This window comes from Nanorana parkeri, unplaced genomic scaffold (assembly GCF_000935625.1).
Source record: "Nanorana parkeri isolate BGI_ZX_2015 unplaced genomic scaffold, ASM93562v1 scaffold10, whole genome shotgun sequence".
Taxonomy (NCBI): Eukaryota; Metazoa; Chordata; class Amphibia; order Anura; family Dicroglossidae; genus Nanorana; species Nanorana parkeri.
Window position 1 is genome coordinate 1,169,644 of NW_017306278.1, and position 4,726 is coordinate 1,174,369.

At 46.0% G+C, this 4,726-nt stretch overlaps 1 protein-coding gene across 1 annotated transcript in view; it reads right to left on the reverse strand.

Annotated features, from left to right (window-relative positions):
• The window catches only part of ZDHHC13 (zinc finger DHHC-type containing 13), a 26,590-nt gene that overhangs the window by 17,224 nt on the left and 4,640 nt on the right, over positions 1 to 4,726 (reverse strand). The gene's annotated exons all lie outside the window — the stretch shown is intronic.

A 4,726-nucleotide genomic window follows, 5' to 3' on the forward strand; every position in this document is an offset into this window, starting at 1 on the left:
CCCCCCCCGCCCTTCATCAGGGTACCAATGGTTGCTGCAAACCAGTAGCTGACAAGCCTGATGTACTCCCATGACAACTTAATACAATGTTCAAGCTGCAGGAATTGAATTCCACATACATGATCTCTCTCATTAATCCCTGATAAAGGGGAGGTGTTTTGGACCCCCGAAACGCGTTGGCTACTCTACTTGAATGTCCCCTGAGCCTAATAGAATAAAAGTTGCATCTGGATTATTTAAATTGGTGCTTCAATTCCTACATCTACTGTGCTGACCTTAAGAGCCAAGGATGCCATGGAGATCCTTTGGCTTGTGGAAGCTGCCTACCTGTTAGCCAGATCACACATCTCTTACCACTATTGGATTAAAAACACCAACAGAAAAACCACACAGGTCCAGAGTCCAGTGCGTTACTAAGTCCAGAGTCCAGTGCGTTACTAAGTCCAGAGTCCAGTGCGTTACTAAGTCCAGAGTCCAGTGTGTTACTAAGTCCAGAGTCCAGTGCGTTACTAAGTCCAGAGTCCAGTGCGTTACTAAGTCCAGAGCGTTACTAAGTCCAGAGCGTTACTAAGTCCAGAGTCCAGTGCGTTACTAAGTCCAGAGCGTTACTAAGTCCAGAGTCCACTGCGTTACTAAGTCCAGAGTCCAGTGCGTTACTAAGTCCAGAGTCCAGTGCGTTACTAAGTCCTGAGTCCAGTGCATTACTAAGTCCAGAGCGTTACTAATTCCAGAGTCCAGTGGTCCGTTGGAGGGTCACCACAACTTGGCAAATGCTACCAAGGGGTTCCCGGCCCTAGAAAAGGTGGAGGACCACTGCTATGGCACAACAAAATTTCACTTTAAAAACTTTAAAAGTTAAAAATCAGCACAGTGGCATATGCTTAGCACTCCTGCCTTGCAGCACTGGGGGTCCCCTGTTCAAATCCCGGCCAGGTCACCATCTCCACAGAGTTTGCATGTTCTCCCTGATCTTGTGTGGGTTTCCTCCGGGTACTCCAGTTTCCTTCCATGCTCCAAAAACATGCTGGAAGGTTAATTGGCTCCTGTATAAATTGGCCCTGTATGTATGTATGCGAGATAGGGACCTTAGATTGTAAGCTCCTCAACAGCAGGGACCGATGTGAATGTGCAACTACGTAAAGCGCTGCGGAAATCGACGACGCTACATAAATACCTGTAAAGAAATATTTGCCATCGGCATGGGGAATTTAAATTGCAGAGCCTTGTCATTTACTAGTATGTTAGACTCAATAAAGGATTGGCATACAACTGCAGCAGTTACATACATAGTGAATGAATGGGGTAAAGTATTGGCTCAGTCTATGCAATGGTTACCTTCATTGTGAAAGGACAAAGGGTACCTGATTCTACCTTTGAAGTAAACAGCAGATCAGCAGCTGGTAATTACAACACATGAACTAACAGCAAAGCGGGTGAAATCAGATAAGCCGACTCGTCTTACAGGAAACAGCGGAGAAGCCGGTTTATCTGGACTCAGTGAGGAAACAGTACATTTTGCTAATACAATGGATTGTGTAATTAATTAACTAAAGACACACAGGGAGGGGCGTGAAGAATGTGGATCCTGCAACTACATACAGTATAGGCCTCATTTGCATTGCCGTGTACAATAAATATATTTAGAAATGGATGAAACAAAGTTGGGAAAGGACATGTGAAGACTGGTTAACAGAGAACCGAACAGCAACGCAGCTGCACAAGCTAATACAATCATGAGATATATAAAAAGAAATAAAACTATTGTGATGCTGGTGTAGCAAGGTGGCCCCTGCTTAAAGGAGAACTATGGGGTCAGGGCTTTTCCCCATAGTTCTCCTAAGGGTAACGGGAGGACACAAACTAGCGTCCTCTCGTCACCCAAAGCTCAGTAGAGGGAGCTACAGCTCGCGGTATACTGAGACGCCGCAGCTGGAACGGATCCCGACAATGCTGTCTGGATCCACCCAGCTACGTGAGTGACAGCTGGCTCTGCCAATCTAGAGGCAGAGCCAGCTGTACCCGCCCCATCCCCCGTCCGTTCCGCCAGTCAGCGCTGGGGGATCGGAGCGGCGAGGGGGAATGCCTGCAGGGAGCCGTTACTGACAATCACGGCTCTCTGCACGGATAGATCGAGAAGTGAGCGAGCGACGGTATGTGTTCGCTCACTTCCCGATCTACTGAGCCGACCTGTGACAGTTTCATTGTCACAGGTCGGCTCAGATTATGAGGCTGAGTGAAAATCACTCGCCTCATAATTCTCCTTTAAACTCCTTGTAAGGCCACTTTTCGTGCGAGGTCTTTCAGTTCTTGTTTATTGTATATACAATATCACACCACATGGAGTGCATTGTTTTCAATGTCTGACTAATAAACCTGTGTTGTTAGGGAGGTCAAAGAAGCACAAAGCCATTGTATTGCATTGCAAAGCTGTCATCAGAGCCTGTTTATATCATGAGTAAACACGGCTGTCGCCACGTACACTCGTAGTTGCAGATTCTATAAAGCAGCAAGTTTTATAAAACAGTAGCACTAAGGTCATGTCAGGAGGGCCATTCATTTGCATCCTCTTTTTTTATTCTTGATAAGGACATTATGGTTACTGATTGCTGTTATAAAATGGTCTGGGAAAGCCCTTAGTGATAAGATTTATATAAAGCCGATCTCTTTTGTACTATGAATATGTGTGGGATGGAATGGAGGCATGCAAGCTTGACGGTACCCAGAGGTGTCTGAGCTTTGCCCGTCCTGCTGCATCTCAAGGGCCTCTTAGAGCCATTTGGAACCCAAAAAGACTTACAGCCGGTTCACACCACAAAGTCTGCGTTCCAGAGCGTTCGACCTCTGGAACGCAAGCCGGCCGGCTCCCTGAATTCAGGGATGGGAGGGGGTGTGGCGGTGCATTGAAGTCAATGGCACCGCAGCCACGCCCGCCACCCGCATTGCGATCGCCCGCACCCGAACTCGTGGCACATTAGTACCTGCGCTCCGGGTCCAGTGCGATCTGCAAAAATAGTGCATGCAGCATATTTGCAGATCGCACTGGACCGGAACACAAGCACTAATTTGCCACGCGTTCGGGTGCGGGCGATTGCACTACGGGCGCGGCTGCGGTGCCATTGACTTCATTGCACCGCCACACCCCCTCCCATCCCTGAACGCAGGAAGCTGGCCGGCCTGCATTCCAGTGCGTTCCAGAGCCGAACGCTCTGGAACGCAGACTTTGTGGTGTAAACCGCTCCTTAGAGGGGATTTTACTAAAACTGGAGCAGACAAAATCTGGAGCAGCTGTGCACAGTAAAGCTTGCAATTAACTGCTCAAATTTAGGCCGTGTCCTGCTGACTCAAGCCGGCAACTGACTGGTTGCCTGCTCTGTTCATTCAAAGATTTTCCGACCGACTCCTTCAATCAGCTGATCGAGGGATGGCAGCCAAAAGGGGGCCAACAGCAGCACCCACTGTGCTCATTTCGGGCTTCATGGCCAGCTTAACCAATCAGCTTCTAGCATTCATTTTTAAGGCTTAACTGAACAAGCTGAAGATATAAGCTGATTGGTTACTTTGCACAAATGCTCCAGATTCTGTCTGCTCCAGTTGTAGTATATTCCCCCTAAAGTGTTATTCACGCAGAGGAAGTTGATGTTCCTCTTAAAGGGGTCAGAGAGAAAGGGATTCAGCCACCTTTCCAATACAGTGCAAAGTGACAGTGTCTCTGCAAAGGGTCCCAAGTCCCATGAGGCATTTCAAGATTGACAGCCACAGACATGACCCCCAGAGGCAAATGCATTATGGGATTTGTAGTTAAAGCACAGCTGGAGAGTCAGAGTTGCCCACCCCTGTTATACATTAATAGACACACATGTAAACAAAGTACTTTTCGGAATGCTTCAAAGTAGAACTCAAGCCAAAACTTTGTGTTAGAACTTTTGTTAGGTAGTTATCTCTGTGTCTGTCCCCTCTGGGGAGATTTCCCAATACTCCCTTGTTTTGTCACTGGGACAGGAAGTGAGCACATTCTCTGTGGGGACACAATAAAAGCACGTTCATAAGTAATGTGGGAAAAGGCCATCAAAAACCACAATTAGGTTTACTGTCTGCATGTCTGTTAATTTCTCACTTCCTGGTGTGTCACAAAACAGGAAATAAAGGAGGGGTGGGGGGATTCTACCCAATGGGAAATTACAATATACATGTCTTGTGGATTATACTAGCCGGCTCCTAAGGCAGTAGGGCCTAAAACTTATAAAACATATTCAACATGTGGCCTTATAAGGTTTCCAAAGCATTAACACTTATTGATAAGATTCACATCAAGCTAATCTCTTTTAAAAGATAATGAAAAGGCTACAGATAATGCTTCTTGGCCTTTTGGCTAAGGTCAAGTAAAAAGACTACAGATCCTCTTTAATTAGCCATGTGACACATATTTACAATGACAACAGACAATACAGCTTTAATTGTGTAGGATTCTATATTGTGGAATCTGTCCAGCCCTGCCTTGGGGCTCACTTATTATAGAGAATCTAAGAAGGATTATTAATGCCTCCTCTCCCGAACTATCTCTTCTCTTGCTCCTATCACTATACTTATAGTTCCTGGATGGAAGGCGTAACACGGCACAGGACATGTCATTAGTTAATTCAGTCTTCATTTTACATTACCTTGATATATACTGGCTAACCTTGTGTATGTATGTATGTATGTATGTATATATATATATATATATATA